The sequence below is a fragment of the Heterodontus francisci genome, chromosome 17 (genome assembly GCF_036365525.1).
Source record: "Heterodontus francisci isolate sHetFra1 chromosome 17, sHetFra1.hap1, whole genome shotgun sequence".
Taxonomy (NCBI): Eukaryota; Metazoa; Chordata; class Chondrichthyes; order Heterodontiformes; family Heterodontidae; genus Heterodontus; species Heterodontus francisci.
The window spans coordinates 14,659,590-14,675,639 of NC_090387.1; the positions used below are offsets into that span (position 1 = coordinate 14,659,590).

General features: G+C 42.2%; 1 protein-coding gene and 1 long non-coding RNA gene across 3 annotated transcripts in view; both read left to right on the plus strand.

Moving 5' to 3' along the window:
- si:dkey-234i14.6 (uncharacterized) overlaps positions 1 to 16,050 on the plus strand; it is a 165,631-nt gene that overhangs the window by 11,591 nt on the left and 137,990 nt on the right. The window lies entirely within an intron of this gene.
- On the plus strand, positions 1,644 to 3,283 carry LOC137379153 (uncharacterized). Its single transcript, XR_010976746.1, has 2 exons — positions 1,644 to 1,797; positions 2,672 to 3,283. It is a non-coding gene; the product is annotated as an uncharacterized lncRNA (long non-coding RNA).

Here is a 16,050-nt window from a genome sequence, read left to right on the forward strand (position 1 = left end):
CCGATTCTACCACTGTTCTCCAAGTGCTCGGCTATAATAAACCCTACTTTGTTTTAACTTTTAAAAAAGTGTTGTTGATGTGGTCATTTATTATTGGGGTATAAGGGAGGGAAAGACTTTCAGTCACTAATCTAGTTACGAACAGGTGGATGGAAAAACAGGGAAATTTTTTCAGGGGGGAAAAAAAATTAACTACCTGGTCGTAACGGTCGTGAATGTTACTTGCTGCTTATCAGCCTGAGCCTGAATGTTGTCCAGGTCTCATGGCATATGGGCCTGCACTGTTTCAGTATCTGAGGAGTTGCAAATGGTATTGAACATTGTGAATATCCCCATTTTTTTTTTTTTTAAATTCGTTCATGGGATGTGGGTGTTTCATGGCACCATTACTGAGGCTAGTTTTCAACTCCAGATTTGTATTAATCAATGACATTAATTGAATTTAAATTCCACCAGATGCCTTGGTGGAATTGGAACCAGTGTCCCCCAGGGCATTAGCCTGGGCCTGTGGATTACTAGCCCAGTGACATTACCACAATGCCATCATCTTTCTTTCTGTCGCTGCTGGAATTTTACCAGCGGAGGATGGGCATTTTGCCACCTGGGGAGATCTCTTAGTTGAAGCTGGCAGCTGCCTTGTAGGCTTGGCCAGGGGGGGCCCTCCTGATTGAGCACTCTCTGCCTCACAAAGGGGCCTCGCCAGGGCCTGGCTGATTGTCCCTGGCGAGTCCTGACCCATCTTGCTGGCTGAATTTGTGGACTGCTGCAGTCCCAACAGTGGCCACTGCTCTTGGTGGCACTGCTTGGACTGAGCGTTGTGGGCTCTCTGGCTGGCAACTCTTGAAGGCAGGATATCCTGCCTCAGCAGGGCGGAAACCATGACTGCAAGTAACTAATTGCCTGAGGACCGTTTAAATACAGCTGTGACTTCCAGGGCTGGCGGAGGCGGGCTTGCCAGCTGATGAGCAGGGCTACTGCCTTCTCATTAAATCCCAGCCATTAACTGGTTACTAGTGGTGAATTTGTCTTCCAAATATGAATGTTAAAACTAGATTCATTTAAGTTGTTAAATATCTGTGTTGACCTTTTTTAAGTCACACTGTGGAGTTTGTGATATTTTATTTTAGATGCAAGATACATACACTCGACGACTTTTCTTTTACTTCAGTTGGCTTTCTTTAGTGAAATAAGATTTAGGTGGCTAATTTTGAAATGTTAAATGAAATGATGAACATTCAATTCTGCTAACTGGGAACAGAATACAGTGTGAAATTGTGCTTCCTGTGCCTCTAATGCACACCCTTGTGCATTACAATTGCTGTCAAGAGGAATGTGAATCCAAATTGTTGCGTGTTAAAATAGCCCACTGCTGTGTGGAAACTGCATGCATGGATTCTGATTCTGTTAGAACTCTGTCCTTTTATCATGGGCATTATCATTATGGAATTCCTGAGTTGCTACATAATTGCAAAGGAGGTAGTAATGTTATTTAAGGTGGATAACAATCAGGAACTTTTCTGTAGTGATTAGTTTGAGTCTGAACAAACTTCCAATGAGCTTTCACCTCCTGTGTGCTAATCTCTCCATAAGACCGGATACTGTTTTATTCTAAGAGGCTGTTCTAATCACTGAAGAGTGAGGAACCCATGTTCCCTTTTAAAGTTTTGCTAAGCATGGCCAGTTTTTTTTCATGCGTGGCACCGTTTAAATTTAGCTGCATGGCCACACACATGTAATATTTAATGTGGAACAAGGGCTGTACCTTCTGCACATCCACACAGCTTAGTGGACACGTCGGTGAGCTGTAAAGGCACTGTCTGCATTTGTCGTTTTATTTCAATTTGTGTAATGGAAGGGTTTCCATTTTTGTATTCCTAGTGCAAAGTGAGAGCATATACTGTGAAGTTCTGTATCCCCAGCCTAGCATTTCCCCTGAATAATTTTAGTTGGATAGAAAGTCATTGTCTGGGGGTGTGCAGATTCTCAATATGCAGTCCTATTCTGTGTCAGGAGTGTTGAAATAAAATCTCCCCTTTTTTATAGTTTTGTAATAAATACAGAAGTAAATGTTAGACACAAGTGTAAATAGAATTAAATGTTTTCGACTGTACAAATTTGGTTTTGGTGTGTGATTATCTGCAAAACTGGAGATATGGTAGAAATCCAGTGTGAGCTCCAATATGTACTTCACCCTAATCTGGTGCATTGTTAGATAAGTCTAATTAATTTATGTAAGGGCAGAGGCCAAAAGACAGTTCAGCTTGTAGGGACAGTTGGAATGAGAATATGGTAGTATCAGTGTCACTTGTTTGTTCAGATAAATTGCAACGTAATCCGAATAACTGAAATGAAGCTTGCATTCTCAATTGCTTTTCATTATAATTTATCATGAGTAAATGACATTTGAGATAAGGACACCTGACTTGGGGGAGAGATTAAGCCTGATGGTATGGGGGAGCTGATTTGAGACAGCATTGAGTCTAATTGATTTTTGTATTTGTGGTAACATTAATTCTCCATCGCACTCTGAAACTGTGTAACTGCTGAAATTTGTCTTTGCTTATGCTATAAACATACCCTAATTTAAATAAAAGAATTTAAATTATATTGGTCATAATTGTTCAAACCAGTTTTTGACTCTTATTTTCTCTTCACTCCATCCCTTCTGAAGAACCATACAGGAGTAGGAATTGGTGGGAACTGCTATCTCAGATATTTAATAGATTTACCTGCCTAGACAGGGCGTGTCAATAGGCTACTTGATTACTAAGGGCATCACAGCTGAGTTTGATCCTTTGCTCAACTGACATGACTACATGTGGCTGGATAACAATCGGAGCAGGAATGTTGGATTTTTTTTTTTCACCTCTGGATTCACTAATGCTATCTATCCTGGATCGAGCAATGTAGTCCTGCAAAGTGGTTCTGATGGTGACTTTGGTTTAAAATACGACTGCTTATCGTGACCCTACAAGTCCTGGCCAGAATGGCGAGATTGGGTAATTTCCTAGCCAGTCAGTCACTCACTCCTGGAGGCCATTCAGCTGGACATTAAAAGCACAATACTGCAGATGCTGAAATCAGCAATAAAAACAAAGTGCTGGAAACACTCTGGTCTGGCAGCATCTATGGAGAGAGAAGCAGAGTTAACGTTTCAGGTCTGTGACCTTTCATCAGAACATGACTGAATCTATGTGCATAATTTGTTATGTAACTATTTTGCCCTGCCTCCAGCTCATTGGTTGACATTACTTTATTAAAATAAATGACTTCAGCAAAAGTGCCATTGTGTCTGTAAAGATTTTAATGTTTCATTGTAATTGCTGTTCATTCTTCACTCCTGTTCTTGTGATGAGTCTTGCACAATTCTAATTTGAAATAATCATGGCAGCAAGTAACCTGAAGCTGAGTGTTTTGAGTGTGCAGTGAGGGTCTCATTTTGTTTTCAACAGATGCAACATCTGGGACTGGATTTTGCATTCAGCAAACGGGAGCTGGCCACCAACGTAAAATTCAGTGGCGAACCTGCTTCCACCTAGCCTGGGGATCTGTCTCGTATTTCACAGGTCCCCGGTCTTTAACTGTTCCGAGGCACAACTTCCACCCGCTTGAGGGAGGAAGTCCCACCTAATAGAGTTGCCAGCCAATCATCGGGCTGGCAGCTTAGTCCCAGCAGCGCCACCAGGAGCATTGGCCACTGCTGGGACTGCAGCCCAACCGAGAACATGGAGCCAGGGCTGCAGGTAAGTTTGAGTTGCCTCGCTGAGGGTAATCGGTCGTGCTTTGGCGAGGCAAGGGTGGTCATTTGGGGGGGCAAGTGAGGGTGGTGGCCCTCAATAGGGCACCCTGTGTCAGATTGTCAGGTCACCAACTTCCACCCGGCTGCCTTTCCCAGCTCTAGGATGCCTGCTTGCCATGGGTAAAATCCCCATGGAGGCAGGCAATGGTCCTTAAGTGGCCATTGGTTGGCAGCTTAAGGGCCTTGATTAGCCTGAGGCGGGCGGCCAATTTTCCACGCAGCCCCTCTCCCCCACTCTACATCAAGTGATGCGGAGGTGGGAGTGGGTTGAGAAGGCCTCCCGGAGCCTCCTGCTCCATTTTAAGTTTTATTTTCTCAAGTTTCTGCTCAAGCTCATTTCCATATTGCTAAATATAATTTAATAATTTTGGTTTAAAAGTATTGAGTGGCACCACAGTTTTATTAATACTGCTGAATGGGTTTATCACAAAGTAAGCACTTTTACTCACCACCAGTGAGTAACCTGATTTTAGGTAACTGAGCATGACTTCAAAAAAACTATACAGAACCATCTGCTAGCTATATTGGTGTACAATAGTCAGTGGCGCAGTGGTTAGCATCGCAGCCTCACAGCTCCAGCGACCCCGGGTTCAGTTCTGGGTACTGCCCGTGCGGAGTTTGCAAGTTCTCCCTGTGACCGCGTGGGTTTCCGCCAGGTGCTCTGGTTTCCTTCCATAGCCAAAGACCTGCAGATTGATATGTAAATTGCCCCTAGTGTAGGTAGGTGGTAGGAGAATGGTGGGGATGTGGTAGGGAATATGGAATTACTGTAGGATTAGTATAAGTGGGTGGTTATTGGTCTGCACAGACTCAGTGGGCCGAAGGGCCTGTTTCAGTGCTGTATCTCTAAATAAATAAAAATAAAATTCTAAAATGTGCCTATTGGTGTCCTTACACCAAAAGACCAGCTTAATTTTACAACCTTTTCTTGAAGGGCTACAAACAGGGGGCAATTAATGGAACTTGCAATGACGATTAATTAGAGCTGGGAAACTCAATTGCACTTTAAATTCAGTGATCATTTGTGCTGGTTGGGCCAATTTTGTGCAAATTGTATTTGTGCTTCTCCCTGTCGTCACCCAATCTAGTGGAGACTTCTGCCCTGTATGTCCTATTTATTGTACCATTGCCATCGATTTGAACTCTGAGCAAATATGCGGCAGCTGCAATCATCTCTGATCTGTCTCGTGACGTGCAATTTATTTTAGCAAGCTGGTGTTGGAAGTTTTAGAAAGCAGAGTGTGAAATGAAACAAATATTGTGGAAGTCCAGAAAGATTAGCATTACTCATTATTTCAGCAACCTCAGATATTGGCACGCAGTAATGATTTCAGCTGGAGTGAGGAATTTGATCTGAGTCTATCCATCTGTCAGAATTGCAGGCTAATCTGATTATATCTAACTGAGCTCTTGATGTTGACATTAAAGCGTTTTTAAAAAAGATTTTGGCACAAAATAGACTTGTTTACTGTCCACGAAACTTCTACAGAAATAGTTGTCGGCAACTTCTAATACAGGATATTCCAGTGGGATTTTGAGACAGAAGCAGAATTCATAAAGGATCTATGTATTTCTTGCATGGAATGTGGTGGCATCTTTAGAAAGGACTAATTGTATAGGTGAAGAGGTCAGGATTGGTGGATCAAATTGTTCTCCTAACATAACATTGAAAACACATCTGAAATCAGATTGTCTGTCTAATTTTTCTCCATTCTAATTTTTTCCTGTTGCTTTGACTTGATTCTCACCATTGGATCAGAAAAAGATGATCTTGGGACCCCAAATCTGGACTTAAATAAATGACTGAGGCTAACACTTGATGATTGGCAAAAGCACCAGAAGTGATGTGAGGAACCTTTTTTTTTAATGCTGTGAGTTTTTGTGATCTGGAATGCACTACTGGAAGTATGTTCAATAGTATCATTCAGAAGTGAATTCAATAAATATTTACAAGGTAATGGGAAATAATGGAGAAATGGGATAAATTGGATAGCTCTGTCAAATAGCCAACACAAGCATAATGGACTAAGTGGCCTGCATTTGTGCTGGCTGTATCATTCTGTGAACGCTCTGCTGAGTACTTCATTGGTTGAGGTGCTGTCCTTTTGGATGGATGAGATGATAAAACCAGGTTCCATTACCCTGTTGATGTGGCATTTTGAAGAAAAGCAGGACAATTGCCACTCCAGCAATGATCTTTCAGACAATGCCATTTATTACAAAAATCATTCATATGAATGATTCACCTCATTGCTATTTGAGGGCCCAAGGTGCAGAAAAGTTGTGCTTGCTTAACTGTTATGAATAGCGATCCCTTTTACACGTCTCAAAGTCCAAGATGATAGAGGCATTTCTTGGTGCTGTTATGACCAAGGCGGGAGTAATGCACTGTTAATTCAATCCCAATACTCCACAAGTCACAGCCTATTAGTAAAGTTTCCCACCTACTGAAAAGTAGCCAAATTAAACACTCCATTTGCACCCCAGAATATAGCACACCAAACCAGGTTCCTTTAAACAACAAAATTAACTAAGTCTTAAACAATAAGGAGATAATGCTATGTGTCAAAAGATTCTTTTAAAACTTCTTCATAACCCTCATGCACATATACATGCATTCAAAAACTGCTTAACCAGGGAAAAATAATGTTTTGATTTACAGCTGTTTCTTAGGAATAAAAAGGAAAAAAATAAACTGAGTTTATCCCATTCTGATGGGATGTTTTCAGTATGGTGAGGTGACCCAAAGATGGATAGTTGGATGCCGCTCAGTCTCTCCAGGTGAGGTTGTTGAACAGTCTGATGGATAGGTGTTCAAGGCAATTTGTCTGCAGCAGGCATCACAGGTCTTTCAGCAAAGGGTCTAGCAACCAGTCTGCTTGAGTTTTGAACTAGTAGTCTCTCAATAGAAGCTTTCTTGAGATTTCAGGATCTCCCAAAACACGAGGTAACAAGAATGACTCTTGAGACAGGGATTCTTCAGAGACTGGAGACAATAGGAATCTGCCACCTTTTCAAATGTAGGGGCTTCCTCTCTGCAAAGCAGTCTCTCCACAGAGAGCAACAACTCTTTTTTTTTTTTCCCGGGGTCTTTTTCCCGCCTCCAGGCAGACCATAGCCACACCTCAAATGTAGGATTTCTTTCCAAGAGATGCAAGTCTTCCTTTACAGGGAGAGGTCTTTTCTCTGGTCTGCAAGCAAGTCCCAGCTCAGTGGTCTTTTCTCACAATGCAAAAGGGAAACTAACACTCTAACAATCAAGTCATGTGACCTGGCATTTCCCTATGCTGTGGTGTTTGGAAACAGGTGCCTTGTAGTCTGTGTTTCACCTCCATTCAAACACCAAATTTCAGCATTCAATGTTCATAGAGAAAAACCCTTTTTCTCAGTTTTTGAGTTCTAAGCTTTCAGTTTAAAAAAAAACTCTTGACAATGCACAAGAATATCAATGATAACTTGAGTTCCCTATTCCTTTCTTTTGCGCACACAATGGCAGAAGGCTGACAGAGAAATCCCAAATAAATGAACTTGCATTTGTATAGGACCTTTTTTTTCAAAACCTTTGGATGTCCCAAAGCGCTTTTATAGCCAATGAAGTATTTTCTGAAGTGTAACCACTGTTGTGATATAGTCAATGCAGCAGCCAATTTTCACACAGCAAGGTCCCACAAACAACAATGTGACGATAACCAATAATTTGTATTCTAGTGATGGCTGAGGAACCAACTCCCCTGTTCTGCTTTGAAATAATGCCATGGAATCTTTTGCATCCACCTGAGAAGCCTAACGGGGCCTTGGTTTAACATCACGCCCAAAGGACGGCACCTTTTGACAGTGTAGCGCATCCTCAGGTGATCAGATCTGAGCAATTGAACCTAAAATATCTTCGTTAAACAATGTGTTTTTTTTTGTCAGGTGCTTGGATCTTTTCTGTATCAGACATTGGCCACACAGCTCCTGATCCCATTGCTATGGCTGCTGTGTCATATACTAATTATGTTTTCCCCAAATTGTGGTGTGAATTTGCCTGAGGATTGGGGTGCCCAATGGTCTAATTTATGATCTTCACTACCAATATCCCATAGTAATTTCTGGACCGTAGTTCTTGTTGCCAAGCAGAGTAGCATTTTGGTGGGAAGCAAGATGAATGATCAGTTAATCTGTGCTAGAGTGTTTGTGATGGTAAACTTAAGCCTGCAGTCGTCTGAGGCAAGGGTAACTGAATGAAGTGAGGAGACGGAAGGAAAGAATGAATTGGAGTGGGAGACTGTATGATACTGCCCTTAAACTTAAGATGTTACTATGGTTACAAAGTGTCATAATGACAAAACACTGTCATTTAATTTGAGTAGCTCTTTTTTTCTGTATTTGTTTTTTTTTTTGTCCTGTATATTCCTGCTGCAGTTTCAAATTCTTGTGAATAAACAGTTGAGCTGATGAAAACTTCCAATGGAGTCCCTGGTTCTGATGGGAAGTTGAATGATTGTGTGTGTGTTGACCCCAACAATGTTTACCATTTAAACTGTCTGTTAATTCAAGCATCTCATGTCAATAGACTTGGAATTGGCTATCTCCTCAAAGGTTCTCCAACACTTGTTTTTTTTTCTAAAACACAATCAATTAACCTCCTCAATGACTCTGCAAACTTGCCCTGTGAGTAGCTGAGACTAACAGACCTGGAAGTTTCCAAGGTTGCCCTGTGGGGTGTGGGCTGATTCACCCCTGCAGGCACTGGTGACCTACTCCCCAGCAATAAAAATGACCCTATTCTTGCTTTTGGAATGGGGTCTTCGGATTTAGACAAGAGCAGGTGGGGGTGGGGGGTGGTTTCTGACCCATCATGCCTGCTATGGCAAAGGTGAGAGGGGGATAGGAGGCTCCAGAGGGTCTCTGAAAACTCATTTCACTACTCTTGGGATATGGGACTGAGAAGGGGAATTACACTTTCTTATCCTAGACATGAAATTATGAACCATTGTGTCACCCTGTCAGAGGCTCTTTTCAAATATTAATAGGATTGTGGCTCTTTATTTTTAAATTTGTTTTTCTCCAGTCCCTCCCAACTTTCTCACCTTGCTGGTGCTGGGCACAGTTCTGTTACTAATGACCAGTGTGTTTGTTTCCTCAGCTTGTTTGTGTTCACACAGATGCACACTTATCAGTAGAGTTGTTTGATAAGGATTAAAGGTCTGCAATTCCGACGTGACCCGACCATCGGTTAACCTACCTTCCGTTTTTCACTTTGTTCTGTATCGGCGCAAGCTTTAAAATAACTCTAGCAAAACCACCTTTTTAAAATCCAAAAAGTAAATTTGACATTAAAGGCACTTACCTGAGGTGATGGCGTCTGATCCGGCCTGACCCGAACCCGACACGTTGTCAAGGTTGGATAGCAGGCCTTTTAATAAGGATTGTCAATCTTTTTATTTATTTATTTTTTTTTTCTCCTGCCCCCTTGCCTGCCTGTTTCCTCGGGGCCAATTATGGTGGATCAATTACTGCCTCAGCTAAAGGAAGCCAGCTCGACACAGGCAAAGGATTAGATCAGGAACGTCCTTGTCTGTATAGTTTTGTGGATCATTACCAGCTGACAAGCTGGCGGGCAGCCATAAAGGTGGGGCTAAAGTGTGGCGAGTTTAGCCCCTTGGTGTTTTGTTTTTTCAAACAGCCAGACAGTGATGGGTTTTCTTGTTGGCTTTTTAAAAAAACAGTCGATTGTTTACTGATCAATACACCTTATCCTGAAATTGTCGCTGTCACATCCACTCACACATTTGTGATGCACAGTGTTCATCCTGCACATGCCACACACACCAGGAAATAGAGAAGGGAAAGAGGAAGGTGGCTTTAGTGGGGGGGTTGCTGGGGGTGGGGGGGGGGGGAAGAGAAGGAAAGGTTACGATAACCCTGTTATTATCGAGAATAAAGTTCTTGATAGATGCGAACCGGAGATAATTCTAGACTTTGTTCTTGGTTGAAGTTTCTGTTGAAGATGGGTTACCTGTAGATCTGTATACTGTAGATGTAGGATTATTTTCAGCAGGGCACTGCTATCCTGGCTTGGCTGGATGGAACTCGAGCTGTTACAAGTAGCATCACTGTGTGTGTGTCTCTTTTTAACAGTAAAACTCTGTCACCCCCCTCACCTTTCTTCCCCATGGTGATTATACAATGGCCCTGCAGGACACGGCTACTTCACACCTCTTTGTTTCAAAAGACATTCAATTCTGAAATGTTTTGGGATAGGTGTAAGATGGGTCCCATTAACATCTTTTGGCTTTGAAAATTTGTCCTTTGTCTTTGTCAGACTGTTTTGAATACACAAATGGCCAATCCACTTTTTTCAGCCATTTTGGACCATTGTTCATTTTTTTTAAAAAACAGTCAGTTTTTCATAACTCTTCAGAGTTGTGAAAGTTCTTGGTTGTATCATTGCACTTCTGATGTGCCTAACAATTTTTTCACATGAATTTTTAATTGGAGCAGGTATAATAAATTCAAGCTGATATCTATCAACTATTTCCTGGAAGGGTTCTGTTCACTTTTGTTTGGGATGAAGTGTACAGAAAGTGCTAAATTTCTGTCTGGAGACATTTTGTATACAGTCTTAAAATATTCACTCTTGGACTTGAAGCCTTTGCTTTGAGCCTTTGATCTCCTGGCTAATCTATTTATGGATTCACATGGTACTGTTTAGACTAGTGTTGACCTTGGCTCAAAGGTAGTACTTTCTTGCCTTGGAGTTTGAAGGTTGTGGGTCCAAGCTGACACTCTAGTACAGTATTGAGAATGTGCTGTATTGTTGGAGGTGCTAGTTGTGAATAAGACATTAAACTGAGGTCCCATCTGACACCTCAAAGACCACGAGAGTTCTCCTTTTGTCTTAGTAATATTTATGCCTCAACCAACATGACTAAAATCAGTTTATCTGGTCACTTATTTTATTGCTGTCAGAGACCATGCTGAGTGCAAATCAGCTGTTGTATTATAGGAAATGCAGCAGGGGTTGCACTTAAAAGTACCCCACTTGCTGTAAAATTCTTTGGGAAGTTGTGAAAACAGGAAAGCTGCTCTATAGATGAAAATTATCTCTCATCTGTAGATGGGTATCAAAGAATGCAAGCTTGCAAATATCATTTTTATTTCTGCTTGCTGGTCCATCAAAATTGTGGTTTCACAAAAGCTCAGATGCAAATTATATCATTTTAGAAACTGGTAATATGCTGGTGGTTCATTAGCAGTGAATGCATGTGATCTCCCACTGTGATTTGCCTTGATTACTGTTCTGCACGCAGGATCCTTTTTTTTTTTAAATGAAGGGTTTTAAGATCTGAAACATTGGCTGGGATTTTGCATCGGGGCGGAGGCCCTGCCCACCAGCTTAAAAGTTGATGGCGAGCCCGCCTCTGCCGGGGCTGGGAGCCACACAGATTTTATTTGGCCTCAGGTGGGACTTTTTCCCCTCCTGAGGCAGGAATTCCTTCCTCCAGGAGGCTGGCAGCTCCTCAGTCCCAGCATCGCCACCAGGAGCGGTAGCCGCTGCTGGGACTGCACCCAGCTTCAGGAGGATCGTGGGTGCTGGCGCTGAAAAAGGTAAGTGGGGTTTTGGGCCTCGTCAGGGACAATCGGCCAGGCCTTGGTGATGAGAGGTGGTGGGGGTGATATTTAGTGCAGTGAAGGCAGCTTGTGCTGTGGAGGGGCCCACGCGGAGGAAAAGGGTGCATGATCAGGTGGGCCCCGCAGCCCACAAGGAGGTTTTACTGGGCAGCTTCCTATGGGCCTGAGCCAACTGATTGGTTGCTGTTGGTATTATACCAGCGGTGGCAGGAGGAGGCCCTTAAGTGGCAGTTACTTGTCCACATAAGCACCTGTGTTGGTCTGGGCATTTCTCGCCACTACTCGTAAAATTGCAGTGGGGGGGAAGGTGAGAAAGTGACAGGAACGCCTCCCACTCAGTTTTTCCCACCTCTAGCCCGCTCCTGCGAGGGGCCTAAAATCCCGGCCATTAACTTCTGTTTTTCTTCAGATTTTGCTTGATAGGCTGAGAATTTCCAGCCTTTGCTATTTTTAATTTTCCAGCATCTGCAGTATTTTTCTTGTGTTTAAACAAAGTGTTTTGGTTGTGTTGTATCTTTAGTTCACTTTGCTGAACTATTGTTCTACCTGGCAATTAGGCACAACTCCATAGAATTGAAATGTTCATGCTTAAATTTACCCAAAAAGTCAGCAAAAAGACAATGTAGAAATGTTTTTGTTTTGGCTGTTGGAAGTGTTTGTTTAGTCCTGTAGAATGTTTGCAAAGAAGCAATTTAGTATTGGGATAGATTCCTGCATTAATTGCGATTCCCATTTAGTCTTGTTTTGCTTCAATCTCTATAGTTGTCAGGGACTGCTTCAGAGAACAGGCCTGGGAGCACCTCCTTATTTGGATTAATTATGTCCCCTTGAATTAAGAGAAATCTTTCTTGTGCAAGTCCAACAGGAAGCAGTTCCAGGACACCATTGGCACCAGTAAGAAAGCTCATGCAGTGAAGTCCTCTTACAAGGACTCATCTGAGTGAACAGAGACCATATAATATGAGTTCAAGTCAACCCAGTGAGGAGAGAACAAATTCAGAGTTCCTTTGTTTGCTGTGCTGGAACAAGGAGGTTTGTGGGCCCTTAGTTTCATAATCCAGATTGCCATCAGCTCTCTGAGCCACATCTCCCACATACTTGGAGCGATGGTGAGAGTTGGAGCAGTTTGCATCTGACTACAACCCTGTACAGTAAAAACTCTGAGAGCAATGCTGCTGCAGCTTTTGAGATCCTGAAAGAATGCATTCAACAGAAACATCTGTGCTACTCGGTTTGGAAACAAACAATAACCAAAGTTTAGCAAACATACTGTGACCAAAACAATCTTCCATTTTTTTTTAAATTAAAAGACAGATGGATGTATAGTCAAGGAGAGCAAGTGCCAATGTAGTAAGATAGAAGAATTAGATGCTGCTATGGTCAGTCATGCTGTTAAGGGCTTTGAGCAAGGAACAAGTCTTGTAGTTGGATATCTTGTAATGCAAGCTGAGTATCTTTTTTTTTAAAGATATAGGACAATGCAGGAGGATCTTAACAAATATATGAACATACGAATTATTTTTGTGATGCCTTTGTGGTAGCTTTTCATTACAGACCAGGTGGGGTTAATGTGTGACCATCTCCTTAACCATATGGTATCATAACCAGTTCAGCTTTACAAATGCACATAATATGCTTGTTCTGCAACTGCTGTGAGATATTGTATGTAAACTTCTAATACTGAAGCAAAAGCAATGTAATAGTAGGTTCCCTGTTCTCCCTCCCACCTCCTGCCAATAAGCTTGATGCTGAAATAGGGCGAATTAAAGTCATCCTGCGTGGCAATGGATACCCTGATCAGATCATTTTTCACTGTATATCTCTCAAACTTCTGAACGGGCCCAAGGCCGTCATTTTCTGCCCTGAAAAGTGCCAAGTCTACCTCAAATTACCCTGGAAGGATAATGTATCCCCAAAATTTGAGCAACAGATGAAGCTAGCTGCTTCACATTGCTACTATGCAGTAGCAACACATGTGGTGGTCATCACTAACGGGTTGTTGCCGTCAAGCCAAAAGGACGTCCTGCCTATCACACAAATGAGTAACGTGATATATGAATTGCAAGCCAGTGTGATGCTAGGTATGTAGGCTGTAGATCCCAAAGACTGGCGGATCGTATCAAACATGTCCTTTCCGCTGTTTGCAACAGGCAAGGTACAGGCTGTACCCAACCAGCTGAGCTTACAAAACTCAACACCGTGTCCAACATTAGATGTGACTCCGCAATTGGACAACATTTTCTAAATAATACTCAGTGTGCTAAGAATTACGTTAATAACCAATTTAGGATATTCACAGTTCACAATGTGGCACATTTGCACATACTAGAAGCTACATATTCTAAAACACAGGACCCTGTTCTTTGCAGACAGAAAGAACATGTACAAATGTTGCGCCTGTTTCAGCTAAACAAAATAAGTGATGGCCATTCGCTGGTCAAGGCTTTGGCCTGAGGAATGAACCAATCAGAATCAAGTTGCCTGGTGTAAATTTCAAACAAAGCTTGGCAGTTAGCTAGTAAACTGGTGCATTCTCCATGGCCATGCCTCTACCAATCAGAGTTCACTTGCCAACCAATCAGAACACTCTCTCCTCATACTTAAGGTTGTTTTCCCTTTTACATTGGTATTCTTATTGTCCTGATGAGTGCAGACGAAAAGCTTCAACAACATATCTCTATTTTCAGCAATACTCCAGTTCTGTACTACAAAACAGCAATGAGATACATGGCCAGATGGTCTAATTATTTTACCGGTGTTAGTTCAGGGATTAAATGTTGGACAGCATGCCAGGGAGAGCTCTATTTCTCTTCTTTGAAATAGGACTATTTGCATTCACCTGAAAAGGCAGATGGAGCCTAAAGTCTCATCTGCAGGGTAGCACCTCCAAGCAGTGCAGCACCCCTTCAGTACTCTGCTTGAGTTTCAGCCTAGATTTTCTTGTACAGTCTTTGGCATTGGATGTGACCCCACAATATTCTGCCTTGAATAATTGTCCATTTTGGGACTAGATGGTTATCAATCTATTTCACAGATTAAAAAAAATCTCTTTTCACCACAGTCCAAAACCTGTTGTAAGTTGACAGCTGGGCAGAAACAGTAAATCTACAATACTGGGTCTCCAAGATAAAGAGGGGTGAAGGCCGAGTAGCTAATAATACAGCTCATAACAAATCTTTCAAGTTTGCAGTGAGTGTTGTATAATTTGTTTCTAGCATCATTCTTGTTTTTGGCAAGGATCAGGGAGAATACAATCTCCATTCTGCAAAGATTATAAGGAGCCAGTATATGCTTTTTAATGACAAATTAAGCTGCCTGCCTCCTGTTTTGTTGAAATCCAGTATCAAGAATAGGCACTGACATGTTGCACCACAGATTTGACAAAATTGTTGACTCAGCCATGGGCATGGGGCAATTAATCTATAAAGCGCATAGCCAACCTAATGCCATAAAAACATTGTCCGATTTAAAACTTGTAAAGAAAATAGCTAAGCATACAGACATCAATGGAGAGCAGCACAACTGTATTAGCTAGCAAGCAAAACAGTGCGCAATGCCAATGCGAATTACTTTTGTTGACCGAATAGAGCCGAATACACCATATGCCAATGTTGCGTTAGCACGTAACCAGCCTGTTAAAACATTACGCGATTAAACACCAGGACTGAGAAGCAAGTCAAACAGGTGTGTTTGTGTGTGTCTGTTTAAAGGTATGTTTGTGTTCATTCTGTCCTGTATAGCAGAAAACCATTTTGTAAAGGCCAGTGCGTTGTCTTCATTCTCAGCAGTATGTCTGACCAACATACAGACGGCTTTCCCCAAGTACTGTACATACCAGAATACGTTGGCAGCTGTGTCTGTGGTGGAGTGGTTATAGAACTGTACAGTATCCCCTTCATTTACTGCTACTACAAAAGGCACTTGTATGAACATATGAACTAGGAGCAGGAGTAGGCTATTTGGCTGCTCAAGCCTGCTCTGACATTTTATAAGATTGTGGCTGATCTGAACGTAGCCTCAACTCAGTTTACCTGTCTTACCTGCCCCCCCCCCCCCCCCCCCCCCCCCCATAACCCTTGACTCCCTTGTCTATCAATAATCTATCAAACATAGCCTTGAATATATTTAATGACCCAGCCTCTACTACTCTCTGGGGAAGAAAATTCCACAGATTAACGACTCGCTGAAAAAAAAATTCTCCTCATCTCCATCTTAAAAGGGAGACCCCTTTATTTTGAAACTGTCCTCTAGTTCTAGTCTTGCCCATAAGGGGAAACATCCTTCCAGCATCCACCCTGTCCAGTCCCAATGAGAAAGGGCGCAATTCTAGATTTAGTCTTCAGAAATGAGACTGAGTAAGTGGGTGACCATTTTGGAGATAGTGACCATAATAGTTAGCTTTAGCATAATCATGGAAAAGGACAAAGATAAAACAGGAGTATAAATCCTAAATTGGGGGAAGGCAAATTTTAGAAAACTGAGGTGACCTGGTGAAAGTGGACTGGATACAGCTACTTGAAGGAAAATCACTGGCAAACCAGTGGGAGGCATTCAAAAATGAGATTCTACAGGCACAGTGTAGGCATGTCCCCACGAGGATAAAGTCCCCTGGTTATCTAAGAGCATACAGGGCA